The 17,051-nt window shown below is 38.9% G+C and overlaps 1 protein-coding gene across 18 annotated transcripts in view; it reads left to right on the top strand.

Moving 5' to 3' along the window:
• KIAA1217 (KIAA1217 ortholog) overlaps positions 1-17,051 on the top strand; it is a 384,957-nt gene that overhangs the window by 312,324 nt on the left and 55,582 nt on the right. Inside the window, exon 1 of one of the 18 annotated variants that reach the window (XM_065666587.1) lies at positions 1,378-1,654. The exons of 16 other annotated variants lie outside the window; for them this stretch is intronic. The gene's annotated coding sequence lies outside the window, so the exon portion shown is untranslated. Of the gene's footprint in view, positions 1-1,377; positions 1,655-12,517; positions 12,745-17,051 lie in introns of those variants that run through there. One more of the 18 variants, XM_065666588.1, reaches the window with a different exon arrangement.

Consider the following 17,051-nt stretch of genomic DNA (forward strand, 5'->3'; position numbering starts at 1 on the left):
ATAAGGTTGGTTTATGCAGTAGTTTTTGGGCTTCATCTGTCTGCCAGTTTTGAGAATCGGGAGGGAATTTTTACTTTATAACAAACCAGTGGCTGCTTTGCTTGGCAATCTTTCTCTTCCCAACCACCTGCCCTAAAGTCTGTGGGTTACACTTTGTTTTAAGATGTCCTAGACCCACCATGGTTTTGCTCGATTCCCTGACTTGCACAAGACCTTACCAGGTCAGTGCTTTGTCCCAGGCCTTTGCTGGTGGATGAGGCCAGAATATCCAAAGCATGCTTGTTGTGGCTGCTGTTGTATCAAGGTACACTTTGGCATGATTTGGACTTTTAGAAACTGTTTCTCCAGTAAAAACAATCAGGGCAAGTTGAGTCAGAGCTGAGTTGGAGGGGTGGGGGTACCTGGAAACCAAATCTGGGAGTTAGAATGGCAAAAAGGCAATGATGTTCCTGACATCCATAGGGGTTTGGGCTGCCAAGGTGAGAGGGGATGAGTTAAGATGAGTTATACAATAAAATAAGACAAACATTTGATAAGTTGGGTAGCTGTTGTACTGAATAGCTTTTATTAATGAAATTGCATAACAGCATCTTTTCATTTTGTCCCTGAAACTGCCTGGCTAGCAAGTTGCTAATATTTTAACACTCTAGAGTTAGATGAAATTTGTGAACTTAAAAAAACCCTGCAAGTGCTAAAACCCCTCAAACAGCTCCCCAAGTATTTAAAGCATTCAAGGACCCTGAAATTCAAACTGGCTTGCAGGAAAGACAGAGATAATGAAAGTAGGATCATCCTTCTGTGTTCTTAAGGTAGCTGTAAACATACGTCCAGCTTCTTTGAGGTGTTTAACTAAACTTCTTTTCATGGGATTGTGATCTTAACATCAATAAACACAAAGCTGCAAATGCTGCCAGAATTACATTTGTTCATTGCGTACTACAGCTAGAAAAATGTAGCAGCTCCTTGAACTACGTAGAGGTATTTAGAACTAAAGTATTTATTGGAAAAGAATTCAAGCAATAAATTGAGTAAATGCATTTTAGTGCTAGGATTGCCTATAGGAAAGCATTTATATAAGTTGCCATGTGTTTGCCTTACTGATCCTATTACTGTAAAACTTTGTTTTCTTTTGGGAAGGAAAAGAAAAAAAGAAAAAACAAACGCTAATACCTCTATTATCTGATAGAGACCTTCCAAATGATACAAATCTCATCTTTCCTGCTGTTTTGCTGTCTGCTTTTTCTAATGCTCTTTTTGTCATTGAGAGGTTATGACAACATGAGCCATATTGTATTTATAAACATCACGTGTTTCCTTGATATGACTTGCAGTGTCTGCCAAACAGAACACATGGAAGAAACATTTCTCATTAGCTCAGCATTGGTTTTGGTTATACTGATTTCCGGGACAGGAAAAATGCCTTCCTTACTCAGATTTAACTTTCATACAGTAGAGAGCAAGCCTCTGGGTGTCCATGAAATCTTTTGAACAGAGACGCTGCAGCTCTTTTAGCCCACATACTTTGTCTGAGGACAAGAAAAAAAAAGCAGTTTATTTTAAAGAGAAGATATAATGGCATGTATTGCTGAAATTAATTCTCAATTAAAATACCTGCCAAAGCCATCTAGAAACGGAACTTAGCAAGACATGTAAGGTAAGATGATGCTTATAAATAATGAAAAATATCTAATTCCTTTTCTTTTTTCTTTTGTGGGTTTTTCTTTTCCCACAAATTAAAAGATATTTTCATATAAACTGGGAATTTAAATCAGAACAATGAAAACTGTTTCTTCTTCCTTGAACCATATGAGAAAATAAATGTTTAATTGCTCTCTAAATCACCAAACTACTCTCAGATTTTATGTCTAGTTTATGTATTAAACAGTTATTTTCCAACTTGCCATTACAAATCTTGCTGAGATTTGAACAAAATATATAAAAGAAGTTTCTGATGTTCTGGATTTTTTTTTACTGATTTTTACTACTTTTGCTTTCAAGGGGTTGTCACTAGTTGCCAATTATTTATGCAGCTACAGAGCTGCAGACACTGAGAAGTAGCTGCATCAAATCAGACTGTGATGAAAGACTGTAAATGTACCTGTTCTCTTTCATTCATATGTCCTTTGATATACAATACCTATTCCTGTATAAAGTTACTGGGAAAGTGGGTAGATTTTTAAGGGAAAAAATCTTTTTTTTAAATTTTAGCTACACATAAACCAATATATAAACCTCAAATGTTTTCTGGCAAAAACTCAGTCTGTTTAAAGATGCAGATCCTGTGTTACACTTGGATGGATACTGGTTGTGGCTTTTTTAATATGATGGCTATGTGCTTTGGTGTATTACATTTATTTCACAAACATCGTGTGTTAGGAATTTAACTATATAGATCCTATTACCGTACCAGCATTTTAAAACATACCTTTTAAAACATATTCAAATAATGAGGATGGATTTAAAGTTTATACCCAGCTGGCTGTTGAAAGAAAGTGTCATGTTCTTGATACTGAACCATCTAAGGAACATAAGCTTGCCTCACCCATGCAGTAATATTACAGTTAGTCTAAGAGGAGTGTCATTTGGTAGATAGCACAAACCTGGAAACTCCCAGAGTTTCGTCTGTGGAAACAGATCAACTTGCAACCACAATGCAGTTGTTTTAGTGGAATTTTTAGGGGGCAAGTTCTTTATTTCCCATTAACAGGCTTGTATTCAAGCTAACCTGCCTCGCATGTTGAGGTTTGCTTAGAGCTTGCCCTGGAGCTGATGAAGTTACTTAATAACAACACATGATACTTCTTGTGTGACGGTCTTTTCTGTCCTTCATTAAAATTAGAATTCTTATCTCTCATGTAAGTCTGAGGTTCTCAGGCAAAGCTTTCATTGCCTTCAGTGGTAGTTTGCCCTGAATAACAACGTAAGGATTGGATTTGAGTCCATTTTTATTGTCTGCTATTTTCTGGTTTTATTCTTGCTCCATCTTTTTTTACATAATGTTTCCTTGTTCCAGTTCTTTAGAAGTTTTGCTCCTTTTTTTTTTTTTTAATTCTCAGCCCTTCCTTTTAGTAGAACAATTTGCACTAATTTGGCTGTTTACTTGAAATTCCTAAGTAGCTGGCAGGGTCAGATGTTGCCAGACCTCCCTAAACATGCTGACTGATAAAAATGCTCATGGCTGTGTCCTCCCTTATTAGCAGGGGATGTCCTCCATTACCTCCTTTGTAAACCAGGTAGCTTATCTGAACTGCTGGAGTCCCATAAGCCAAAGTCCAGCCAAGCTTTATGACTTCCAGTTAGTATTCCAAATGAGCTGTTACTCAAACAGGGGTTAAAAATCACTTTGTGCGGATGGATGTTTTGGTACCATGGTTCCTAGAACCCAGGTAAGGTTAGGAGACACGATTTTGGTTTTGTTTGCTTCAAACCTGCCATCTGTTTGTCATTCAGGACCTTAGCTTTCCCAAGAAATTTTTTACATATCCAAAATGTAAAATCATGACCCAAATCCTCTGCTTTCCACTGAGTCTTCAGTACATTATTAGTTACTTGCCTCTAGATGAGACTAATGAATGCTAAAGAAAATTAATTCTGTCTCTATCTTCCTTTTAACAAAGAAGAGTTAAACCGGTACCTAATGTCTGGGAGAGCACAGCTGCATATCTGAGGACCTTGATTCTTCTCCATGTTGGATTGTACTTTTTCTAATAAGGACTCTGGAAAACTAATCAGACTCCTGAAAATATGAGCAGTAAAAATATCTTTTCTTGGATGCATGTTAAGATCTAGGGTTAAAAAAAGCCTCAGCTGGCAAAAGCAAGACAGTTGCAAATATCAGCAGGCAACAGGACTCCGTGAGAAATGATGTGATGCTGAAATTATTTTTTTGTGTGAATATATGCCTTTCTTACATCACTGCAAATTAGATTTCCTTGTGACTAAGTCCAAAGACCCACAGGGTGTGCTGGGTAAAGGGCTAGTCCCACTGTCTCTCAATATCTACTATAGATACCTTGACCTTGATAAACTAGGTTGTTCACTTCAGCCACACTGACCAATTTGTATATTTTTTTGGTTTTGATAGGAGGAAGTTAAATGAAAACATAGGGCTCAAACAGTGTAGAAAGAAGTTTGTGATCTAAGACAACTCTTAATTGAGGCACTGGTAGCACTTCTAACCTTGCAAAAGGTGTACTTAAAACTGCAGTTACTGCTGGGCTTTATGACTGTGAGATGCTGTGCAGCTTGGACATTTACATTGCAAAATTCAGCTGCATATAAGGATTTCATGACCATTTCTCCCGCTGATACTGCTGACGCCTAAACTCAGCACAGCAACTTATTTCTGCTGATTTGCTATGTCCTCATATTGGAAGAAACAGGATACCGCAGGTGTCAGGTATAAACACACTTCTTAGGTATTTTAACTATCAGCTCATTTTTATAACATTTTTATATTGTTTACATCCTAACCTATTCCATATATCTGTAGTAGAAGTTGTATTTTGACTCAGTTGTTTGGTAATGCCAGATGAAAAGAAGAGCTATGCTTTCCTTTGTGTTCATTTAACCATATCAATTTATTCAGTTTTATTTGGCTTCAGTGCAGTGTGAAGAGTATGGAACAAAAATAAGAGCCGAGTAGTTAGTCAGAAAGCCATGCATTTATTTTGATTTATGAGTGCAGTTACTAACAGTATTTCTTTTTTTAAAGAGCAGAAATCTGATATAGAGCACATTTGAACCAAATAAATATGCTGAGCTGTACCAGAACTGTACATGTTTGAAACTATTCCTTTTTTGGAATAAAAAAACCAGGGATGACCCAATCAGTTCAGTGGTGCCCTGAGGAAGCACTGAAACCGAGACTAGTCTGAAGGGTTTGGCTTCCTGCTTTGGTGGTGGCTGTCTGTTACGCATGTGATGTGCTTGATCTCTTCAAGGAGAATGGGGAGAGGAGAAGAAGTGCTTGCCACATCTTCATGAATTACACAACTCCTGTTTGTTCTCAGGAAATTCTACCTAAAAAGCAGCTGTGGAAACACAAAAGAAATAAACAGTTTGAAAGCAAAAGAAAGAGCTGGCTAGAATGAAGCACTAGTTATGAGGGGTGTCATCATTTAACTTTAAAAAAACCCCAGTAACAGCTTTTATATGTTCAGTCTAAACAGTCTAATAGCTTATGGGATGGGTGGGCCATACTATACTGATGAGATAAATGTGGATGTTGGCAAACCAATGATGTAATTATGTAAATCCAACCTTTTTAGGATTGAAATGTGTTATGTTTCAGTGTGTTTATATTTTTGTAATTAGTGATAGCACCCTGAAAAATCTTGGCTGAAATGCCAAGAGGTTTCTTAGTGTACTCACCACACTATTCTGTCTGGAGAGTACGCTAAAGAAGCATAGGAGAATCAGTCATGAGAGATTTATTAACTTTTCTCTGCTTAATTGGATAATTTTAACTTTCTGGGTTTTTTACTCTCACATTCTATTTGTTTGTAAGAAATGAAATACACTTGTAAATATGCAGAAATGAGTGCCTGTTCACTGATCTAGATGTTTCCCATATTTCCAACCAGGAATGAAGTAATGCAGACTGGTAGCAGGCTGATAGCTCAAACAATGAAATGTTGCTGGAGGAGTAAGCCACTCAGAGGCACTGTGATTTCAGTCAGGCCAATGCAAAATGTGCTGCATCTCATGCATCATTTTGCTCAGATTGCCTAAAGTGTGGCTGGGCTGGAAGCTCTCATGGGACTTCTCTGGGTCAGGCTGTATGTGGCCTTATGCTCCCTTCCCTTCCAAGCAGAGTTCACCAGGCATGTCACTGAAGTTGTCTCTCTGACCACTAATCTGTGACAGTGTCACCTAGGGAGTGTCTACAGGTTCAGTACAGGTGTAACCAGGCTAGTCCAAATATAAAGCCTGCTCCTCTAGCTAGATTTAAACCGATGCATGTTATAAGCTCAACATTTTAAGGCAAGAAGTGTAATATTGCTTTCCCCTTATCTTTCTGTTGGATTCTTGGTTTACACCCGAAAAAAGGTGGTCTTGAACTCAGAATGGGAAGAACTGTTGGACATTATGATGGCCAAAGAGCCCTTGCTGCACAGGTGCGCTTAGGGTTATAAGCGTGTGGTCAGGGCATTGATAACATGATGGAATTGATACAGGAAAAAGTTTACTGAGAAGTAAAAGCTGTGTGCACATGTGCATGCACACACATACATGTGACATGTCTCATCACTTGTCAGAGGTTGGTGGTGATTTCATCAAACCAGAATTTTTGTTGTCCCGCACTAATGACCAGACATGTACTGAGGGCAAGAGCCACCTCAGCATTCTCTCTCAGCACTCAGTCCCACTGCATGTTGAGTCTCAGAGGTGGTGCACTAAAGCCTGACTTGTAAAAAGCTGTTATTTTCAGCAGTGTCTGAAGGGTATGAAGCTGTTTTGAACCTTAACTACATCTTCAGTGGGAATGGCTGAACTAAATGCTAGGTTTGTCACTTTAAAGTGCATCTCAAATATCTTTGTTTTGAATATGAGAGTGGATTGAAGGCAAGTGATGGTCATAGTTTCTTTCCCCTCAGGCATTCACAAGCCACTTCAGCTGGCATTTACCTGAAATGATCTGCTCACTTCTTTCCTAAAAACCATCCTCATGTTCTGACCGCCCTTGCCAAAACCCCCATAAAGCCTCAGAATGTTAAAACAAACTAAAGAAGTTTATGTTGGATGTATTTTGTTCTTCCCTCTTCTCCTTCCATTCTTTCTCCATTACTCTCCCACGCTTGCTATGATAGACTGCAGCATTGTAAGAAGAAGAACTATTGCAAAATTGTTTAGTCTTAAAGAAAATTTACATTAGTTCATGTTTTCCCATTCTCATTCTGTTTGCTTATTCTTTCATTAATTTTTTGTTTTGTTTTGTTGAATATTTCTTCATATGCTACAGTCTCTTTAATCCTCCTTTTTTTCCCATCAGTGCCTTGCTTCCTAGTTTAGGACTCCTATTTTAGTTGGGTTTTTTTTCTTTATTATTTATTATCTCTTTCTTATTTCCCTATTTAGTTCTCAGCGCTCCATCTCCAATCTCTCTTTCATCTCTGGCCTCTTTCACAAACTGTTATTACTGTCCTTCACCTTGTCTCATTCCTTTTTTGTTTTGTCTTTTTTTCCTCTTTTTTGTGTAGTTTTACACTCAGAATTCCCTATTACCTTCTCATGTAATTCTTCTTTACCTACCCAGCTCTTCCCAGTGTCATAGCATCATAGAATCATTTAGGTTAGAAAAGACCTTCAAGATCACTGAGTCCAAGTCATGAGTTGTGTATTACTTAATGTTTGCAGCATATGACTCTTGCTATTGTTAATTAATATTTCTGCATTACATGTGGACTAAGCAGGAAGAAGTTCACGCTACAAACTCAGTCCTCTACATTTAGGCTTTAAAAAACTTTGGCAGAAGTAAAAGTGCTAATGGTAGGAAGAGGAAGAGGAGAGCCTCTATATTGGTCTGTTGAAGAATAGTATTTATTACCAGCTTCAGGCTAGAGACCCTTAATTCTTAATTCTTAGCTCAGTCAAACAGAAACCCCAGGCCAGGCTGGATCCACCAAGATGCCATTATCTCCTCTAGTTACAGTATCTCAGCTTCACTTACAAAGAAGAAAAAAAGGGAAGACCAGGATGAAGAACAGAGCAGGAGTGAGCTAAATGAAAAGACAAACAAGCAAGATCACTAGAGAGAATTCAGGAAAAAGTCTGATCCTTATAAGCGTAGGGTAGAAATTGCTGCCCACTGGAGTCAGCGGCAAGAGGCTGGGAAAGCCAAAGGGCACCTTGCCCTACCTGGCTGTAGAGGGTATGAGCTGACTCTGGAGGGTGCCTGGCTGATTGTCTTTTAATGCAGTATTAGATGAGACAAATCCTCACTACAGAGAAACTAATAGTGCTGTCTTAGCTTTTGAGAGGTGCTTAATGCATATATGTCTGTGACACATACTGTGATACTTTCCTATAGCTAGGAAAATCTTTGTTTAAATCAGTACAGAAATGAGGGGGAAGCATGAGGTTTAAATTACAGGGTAGAGAGACAGACTGCAGACCTGACGTAATAGCTCAGTTTTGCAGAACCTTCTTCATGCAACTCCAGTGAGAGTTGGCTATATTTGCTCTTATAAACTTAAAATAAATTTTGAGAGGCTTATGGAGTTTCCAGCACAGGATTTCCCACTTGTTTTTGCTTGCCTTTAATTTTTGAAATCCCTAAAAGTCTAAAATTCCTGATTATGTTGGTCTGCCATCACCAAAGGATAGACCAAAAACGTACTGCTGGTGTAGAAAACATGTATGCATGCATGTATACGTAATGTAATCTATATATTACAATGAAGCACTGTTCTCTTGGAGTTTAGATGCTCACTTGTGGGCTGGTTCCAAGGCTTCACATACAGGTTGCTTCACACTGCAAGCTCTAGCTGTTCTACTGAATGTGCTGCTTTGCCAGCAGTGAAGCTGTAGAGCTGCCTGTCCCCTTTAGAGTGGTTCACTCTAGCTAGTACTTATGTGCTCTGGGGTGTGGGAGGGCTTTTTGTTTGTTTGCATTTTTTTTAAGAACTAGGGAGGTTGGAATGAGTATAAGAGAACTTTATGGCACTTACGTCTACACCAAGGCATATTGGTTTCACTACATGCCTTTGGAATCAGTAAACAGCGAATAACAAACAATGTGTATGTTTAGGAGAAGATAGTGTAGTCTGTACATAATCTCAAATCCCATATGTTAGGCAGCCAGAACTGTTCTGTTCCCTCCCTGTTTGTTTAGCTTGGCCTCTCAAATTCAAAGAGCTTCTGTAGGATTTTCAGTCTTCAGAGAAACACCACACACGTCTTGTAGGTATAATAAATACGGGAAGTGGTCTGGGGAGCTGATGTGGGAAACTCGAGGCCAATTTGGAAGAGTTATTTGTGGTTGTGGAGAACAGTGTGGAGTGCAGCGTAGCACCAGCACAGCCTGGCTGGGTGCTAGTGTTGTGTGTCACCTTGGTGCCCTTGTGAAGGACAGCAACTCAGGGGTCTGTGTTCTGAACCTCAGGGATCAGGACTGGATATGACCACTTTTTTCTTCCTCTGCTGAATGTCTGAAGGCAAAGCTAAGGGTTGGTATCTCCCCTTTCACTGCAGAAAGTAGATAGCCACGCTGTGAGGTTTCTGTCACGGTGCCTGCCTAAGCAGATTGAAGAAAGATGCCGATGGTGGCTCTCCAGGTACCTTCAAGAGTCTCGTGTATCAGAGACTGCAGATTTGAGAGATTGTGCGTACAAGTCCATACATAGGTGTTTGTCCTTCTAAACTGTTAGTTTCTTGGATCAGAATTAGAAGCTGGGTAGGCTATAGAACTGGTGGGGTGGCATGAAAACTTCCTTGCAAGAAAGAAAAAAAACACACCCGAAAAACCCAAAACCCAACCTAAAATAAAACAGGAGAAATACTTCTTTTGTAATACAGCTGTAAAAGCCAGCATAAGTAAACTTTCAATTCGGATTCTGCTGGACTGCACTAACTTGTTGCGTTTAAGCAAAACCCCATTGCCTCCATCACAAGCTTTGCTCCATAGTGCTGAGAATAAAACCAAGTCCTGAGGTGGTGACTAGCAATCCAGCCTGTAAGTGCTTCCCTGTTTTCTGTCAAGGAAATGGTTGTTTACAGCAGTACAAGACATTAACTGCTTAATTATTTCCATCCATGAAAATATTATTAAGGGAATAGGAACCAAAAGAGCTGTTATCAGGGACAAAGAATTTTGATCAGCAGTCAACCAATAAGTTACATCTGTGCCACATGTGTATACCCCACAGTAAATATTCCCTGTCTTTATAATTTTGTGGTTTACTGATGTTGTGTCTCTAACATTTTTTCTGCTTAAAAATTAAAGAAGCAAACAAAAAATGAAAAAAAAAAAAGGAAAAGAATTAATGTGTTGGGCAAACTGATGGAAAGGTCCGACAGATCAAGATTGTTAATAACAGAGAAGAAAGTAGGGTGAGCGGCGATTTAGCTCAGTGGTAACTTGGGTCTATCATTAACATAGACATTGACATTTATTTTAAAGTAATAAGCTAACCTAAACCTCCAGGCTTGATCTCATGGAAGCATAGGGTGCTGTGCCTCTTAGGGGCATGCCCCTTGTTTCTACAGGGGGTTAAACTGAACAGGAACTCGTGTTCTGTACAGTACATTATAAACAAATATATGGCAAGTAATTAAACATGGGATAATACATGGCAAGTTTGGCTGCGCTTGAGGGCTCTGATAAAGTAATTGAAATGGAAAGTGATGCTTGAATGGTTTGTATGCATTGTTAGAACCTACAAGTTAAATTACACCCTTGGTAATGATATATCTGTGTAGTATTTACGATGTTGTGCCTGATGTATTTTAAAATTAAAAGAAGATTCATTCCACTAATGAAAAACTTTTCATATGCATCAGACGTACTTGAAGACTCTTGCATATAGTGCCAGATGCATGGAGAACTAGTTATAGTATGTCTGATGTTCTGGGATATACTTTATCATGCTAGAGTCCAATTACTGAAAATGTGCATCCTACCAGCTTGCAATTCATCGCAGAGAAACTGCAATGAAATAAAGTGGTCTTTTTTATCCTGCATATTAGCATAATAATGTGATTTCTCACTGAAGGTTTGTTAGCTTGTGAGGAAGAACATAGATGGAAGAACATAGGTGGAAGAACATACTGTCTGAAACTGTTGGAAAGCATGTGTGGCATAAAAGTGTACTAGGATAATTTGCTTGTATTTCTTATTCTTGATGTTTTTGAGTCTGGCTGGTCAGCATACCTAAGCAGCTTTTAACTAGGTCAAGTATATACATCCATTCATTAAAAGGGGATGCTTGACTGGTTAGTTAAACCTGCCAAATATAAACCAGATGCTTCAATGGTAAATACTGCTTTACTCCTATACAGCAAGAAACAAGCCTTGACTGATTAAATTTGAAATAAAAATAAATAGGTTTAACATTGTTTCTGTGCTATAATAATACTTTATTATAGTTCTAGTGCAAATATTTAATAAAAATAACATTTAAAAATATTTTACTGAAAACTAAAAACTGAAAACTAAACATTTAAGACAAAATGAGTATTTTTCACATTTCTGAAAAGACTGTTTATATTACACTACATATACTTCCATGAATTTCTGGTCTAGACCAATAATGGCATATAAATTTACAATGTACATTACAAATGAGAATGCACAGCAGCTGTCTGCAGAGCTGGAGGACTTCTCTGCTGTTGGGCTGGGTACAGTAAGGGGTGGAACACCTAGATTTTTAGTTTTGGCTACCAGATCTGCTCTGATCTTTGTCCTGTTACCTACATCCTTTGTGTCAGGTTGCCCTTCTGTAGCGGAAGTGAACGATGCCTCGCTCACTAATGGCTGAGGGGCTGAAAGCAGTACTGTGATACAGAAATATTACTTCAGTAAGGTCCCATTACAACTGGTTCTTTACAGCAGTATTAGCTCATGGTCATGTGCTTAAATCATGTTTAGATTCTTCTGAATGCCAGTCATTGTGATATAGGCATTTTTTTTCTCACAGAAAACCAAAAACAAGTTAAAAAAAAACCCCACAAAGCAACAGCAAAAAACCCTACCCCGCAACCCTGCAACCAGAAGATAACCACTGGATTGCTCATATCATGAGATTTCTCCCTATGATGTTTAAGTGCCATCTCTCTCAGACTGTGAATACTGTATTTTTAAGAAGACATTTTCTATATACTGTGGTATGTTGAGGTGAGGGAATGGAAGGGAGGGAAGCATCCTTTCTGTTCGTTTTTTTTTTTTTTTTTTTTTTACATTTTCCTTCTTTATTGTAACCTTTTAAAACAAAATAAAATCATCACATCTAGTGTGGTGTGCTGCAAAGATAACTATGAAATTGATTTATAGGGGCCCCAAAGTTCAGGTTAGCCAAGCAGCTCAGGTGCTTTGTTAATGAGTAAACAGCCTCCTCCACGGGAGGGGCTTGCACTTCCTTCTATCAAATCTGAATAAGAGAAAAAGCTTCTAAGTTTATAAGTGCTGTATTTTTCTTTTTTTCTCCTAGAATTGTAAATACTGGGTTTTCTAAATAATTGGAGTTATTCACCTGTTGGGGAATTAATATGTATGTGTTTCATGTTGTTGCCTTTGAAATGCACTCTCTTACCTAAACAGAGGTTACTCACTGTTTTATTTATGGCTTTCCCCTTTGTGAGTCTCTCTTGTACTTTATTCTATGATGTGAGTCTCTTTCTATACATCTTATGGGCACACATTAAAAAATGGTTGAGCGATTGAATCACATAGTGTTGCACAGTTTGTGACTGGGTGACATGCCAAGGAGGTTATTTAGTGACTAATTTCAAAGGGGAGGAGAAATTGCAGGCTTGTCATGTGGAAAAGTACTTCAGTCTATTGAAGCAGCGTTACTTAGATGACGGGTTAAAGCAAGATGGCCTGCCCCTCTTGTGAGCAGAGGGAACAAGGAACATTTTCACTGTTTCAAAACCTTTTCCCAGAAGGCACGGATATACAAAATATTATACCGTAGACTGAGGATTTAGATTCAAGGCTGAAAACAAAAAGTGCTTTATTAGAAGAAGTGGAACCAAATGTTCATCTCACTGCTGTAGCTATACAAGTGATTTCCTTAAGTAACAGTAAGTGCCTTTAATTGTTTCAGAGCAAAAAAGCCTTATCAAAGATTGCTTTATTTGTCCATAGGTAACAATGTTGTCTAAGAATGTAATAAGACTGCTGGTGTTTTTAATTGTAGAAACGAGTACTCAGAGTAGCATCAGGATAGATGAAGAAATTATGCCTGAAAAAGCAGGCTATGTATGATTTGGTTTGAAACTCTCCCTTCTGTTTATTTTCACGATCCATCTTCAGTGTGCACATTGACTTAAAGGCAAGGTGAAGCAATCAAACATTATTTTTGATATTACCATTAAATTTGTTTTGTGGTTACGTAGTATTTTACGGATCTGTTTTACATTCCATAAAAAGTGAACTAGGTATTCTTTGTTTTCCCCATGGGAGCTTTAGGATATGGTATGAATTAAGTTTATATGTAGTCAGGGATATAAAAGGACATACTGAGACATGTAAAATACCTTGAGGTAAAATATTTGTATTGCTGTAGGGACTGGGTTCATGCACAAGTGTACATTAAAGATACAGATATAAAATAAGGGACAGTAATGTTAAGAATGCGTTTGATGCTCTGTGGCAGTTACAGTATGGTATCCTAAAAATTCTACTCTTGAAGATGAAATCGTGCTTATGCCATAGGCTTTGTGTACACCTGCACAACTGACAGAAATGTATGGAGAATGGATGTCACAGTGATGTTGAGTAGCATGGTAACGACACCTGAATATGGTTCACTCAGGGTGCCTCCTTTCTGGAGGGTCATGTTTATGTGCTCTGAATTTCACCTCCTAGAACAGTGAACATCATCTTCTGGTTCTCCTATTTTGTCCATGTCAGCTCCTAGCCAGCTGAGCCTGGCAAAAGAGAAAACAAAGACTGTGAACATAGAAATTGAAAGACTGCGTGGATTCACCACCATTTATCATCACAGGTTCATCCTAAAAAACATCTTATGTTGTCTGATGGCAGCGTTGTTGATCAAGGGAAGAAAAACAAACATAGAATTGAGCATAAATGGAAGAGGAAAACTCCTGTGATTCTCTTGCCATATCCATATATGTGCAGTTAGGTATTCTGTTCTGGTGTAATCAGTCACTAGAACCAGAAAATTACAGTTTCATAGGTGTTCTGAGTTTTTAGCTCAACTCTTCTTTCACCACAATACAGAGATTTTACAGCTGGGCATATACCAAAACTGTGCAAAAGTAGCTAAAGAACTGAAACCTAGATGCCTGCTAAGAATGGGGAGTTAATTATAGTAAGTGTAGGGATTTCTTGGGGAGTTCTGCAAATCCCCGTCTGGAAAATTATGCAGGAAAATACAGTGGAAGTTTTGGGACATCTTAAGAACAGCTAGCTGGGTCTTAGAGTTCCCGTTCATGGGAAGTTTGAACATTTGAAATAAGTTTTATTTTACCAGCATGCAGTTCCCATAATGAAATACAATTGTGAACCCTGGCAGCCCTTAGAGCCTTGTCCTGCAGGGCCAGACGCAGCTGAGGCCAGGTCTCCATCTCAGCCTAGGTTAGCTGTTTCGTGGTCTCAGCTCTCTCTTTTGAGCATCAGAAGACACATTCTTAGCCAAAATTGCCGAATAAATTTCTAGTCCACTGCTGAGGAGAGATGGACATTGGAACCGCTAGCGTGTCTTACTATTTGGTCTAGAAGATCAGCCCAAAATTGCCAAGTACTTGCTCTGCTGAAGAGACCATGAAAGAACTGGAGTCCCTACTCAAAGGCAGAATCTGAGTTGTCCCACGTCTATAAATCTGGAAAGCCAAAACTCTTACAGCACTTAAAGGGTATCAGATAAGAAATAATGTCAGTATTTGAAATCTGCCGGGTGGATCGTGGGGTTTTTTTTTCAGCCTTTGTCTTTACTGATTTTTTTACCAAATGTTTTAGATCTTTTGGATTAACATTGTCTGCTGAAAGAATTCTTCATGGGAAAGTTCCTGACCAGAAAAAGCTAAAAATTATGCTAATGTGTTTGCGGTTTTCAAGTATGGCGTTGGGCAGCTGGAGGAACCTCTCAGTGATGTCTGATAGCATAAGGATTTGGCTTCAGACATATAGTCATGGTACAGATACTTAAAAAATTTCCTTTCAGACTGTTTACTAATTCTGTAATTTCCAAACACACTATTTGTTATTGCAAATTATATTATTTTAGAAATATTCAAACTGCATGTGACTGGCTTTTTGCAAAAAAGGATTTGTGCTTTCAGCTGTCCAAACCTGACCTTAATGAAAGATCAGGCATGAAAGAAGTGATATCACACAGTGCAACTACTGATTAAACTGCGGTTTTTCGACAACAACTACACTGAAGCTGTCGATCTATATTTTTACTAAGAAAGAACACGCTAATGGATTGTATTGTTACTGGATTTGGGGCTCTTTAATGAAGTCTTTACTGATTAGAAAAGTGAAGGATTGCCTCCTTTCTTTGAGGATTTTCTTCTGGTGATCAATTTCCATAAAAGGTCACTTTACAGATACTTGAATTTATCAGTATTTCATCAGTACTTAGTGTTTCTGTAGCTTTTAGATCAAAGACTTTGCAAGCTCTCGATAAAATTCTTTGCAGCTGTCCTCTGTTTACTGTTGGGTGAGCCAGCTTGAGGAGCATAGGAGCAGTTCCCTCAGGGAAATTAAGGGTGTCAATGGGAAAGAAAAGTAATAGCTTCACATGCCTGAGAGGTGATTAATGGAGTCTGCTGGGAACTCCAGGGTGTCTCCAAGAGGGTGCCTGTATAAGTTCTATCTTGGGAACATGCTTCTTGTAGGTATTTTGGCAGGCTGGAGTCTTTGGGTCAAAGCCAATTGCTGTGTTCTCTATTGATGTCAAGGAGGCCTGGGAGAGCGATGGGAAGGACTGACAGGTCAGAAACTCTGGCCTACTTTTCCCTTCACCTATGTTTTCCTGTGAGATGTTAGCTGATAATGGCACAAGTCAGGCTGTACTTCAGGTATCCAGCTGCATGGTGAGATTAAGTGTTGATGTGGTGCCACTGAATCAGTGTAGGCTTAGTGCTGGCCTTGCCCTGATGTGCGTGCAGGCATGACAATGTGTGCCCCATCTCATGTTTGCCACAGGTGTGAATGATGTGCTGAAGGCAGCTGGAGAAACAGAAGTAAGGATGTTTTTTTTCATTGTGAGATGTCCATGTTGGGACAGGCCATGAGCTGTAACAAATTTAGAATAAAGGCCAGCATAGTGTTGTATTAGTCCTGATGATGGACAGCAGACTGGGTTGAACCGCAGAAATTAACAGCTGATGAACCAGTGTATAGCAGTTTGCTATTTGGTATCTATAAGGCTTGTGAAACTTCAGCTCTCTCCTTTCAGCGTAACAGTGCTATTCAAGAGGCCAGGAGCTGCCACAAGCTTTGTATTCTGCTCTACGATGAGACACTGGGTTTGCTTACCCTTTATGTGAGCTGCCAGGAGAAAGACTCTTTGTAAGGTCATCCATTTGGGTGGATGGGTAGCTGGTTTGCTACCTTTCTGCACATAATCACATTAAAAATATAGCAAGTTATTGAGTATGCCAACTAGTTTTGAAATAAAGAACACAATTGGTTTTATGTGATGTTCACTCTATAGTATATAAAGACACTCTTCAGTGTCTCTGTTGCTCTGTTTAAAAAAGAAAGATTCTTAGTGATGTCTTTTTACTTCAAATGTTTTATACAGGAATTATTGCTAGCCATTTACCATATTTTAATCTAAGGATTAAGACAACAAGTTTCCACTTCAAGGATGTAAAGCCTATAGGTAGTAAGAACAATGAAGAACTGTGTGCTAAAGGAGAGCACACCCTCAGGCTGCAGGCAAAAAGCACATGATCCTATGACTGCACTAAAAAATCTTCTTCCTTTTGCCCTCAAAGCAATGGGCTGTGATATCACCTCATATTTAGAGGCTCAGATAAGCCAAATATCCTCTTTCTCTGTTCCTGAGTCATGCAGTTGAAGTCCAGAAACATGTGGCTGAAGGCATCCTGCATATGAGAGTGCTTCTTTTCATTGGGTAATGTGTTGGTTTTGTAGTGGACTGGAGAACAAAGTCAGCGCAGAAAGTGGGGTACATATGAGACAGAACAGTGTGCCAGGAATATCACACAGAAGATTTATAGATGAGAGGCAAGAAAAGACATCATTCACATTTTTAAAGTTGCCATCAGTGAAGAACCTGGCGATTTTGGAGAACAGAGAAAACATCAACAAGGTGGCAAAAGACACTGTAGTGCAGCAGTAAGGGTGCCTGACTCCCAGTCACCAGCCCAGGTCCCTGCACCTGCCGTGG

The sequence above is a fragment of the Lathamus discolor genome, chromosome 2 (genome assembly GCF_037157495.1).
Source record: "Lathamus discolor isolate bLatDis1 chromosome 2, bLatDis1.hap1, whole genome shotgun sequence".
Classification (NCBI taxonomy): domain Eukaryota; kingdom Metazoa; phylum Chordata; class Aves; order Psittaciformes; family Psittacidae; genus Lathamus; species Lathamus discolor.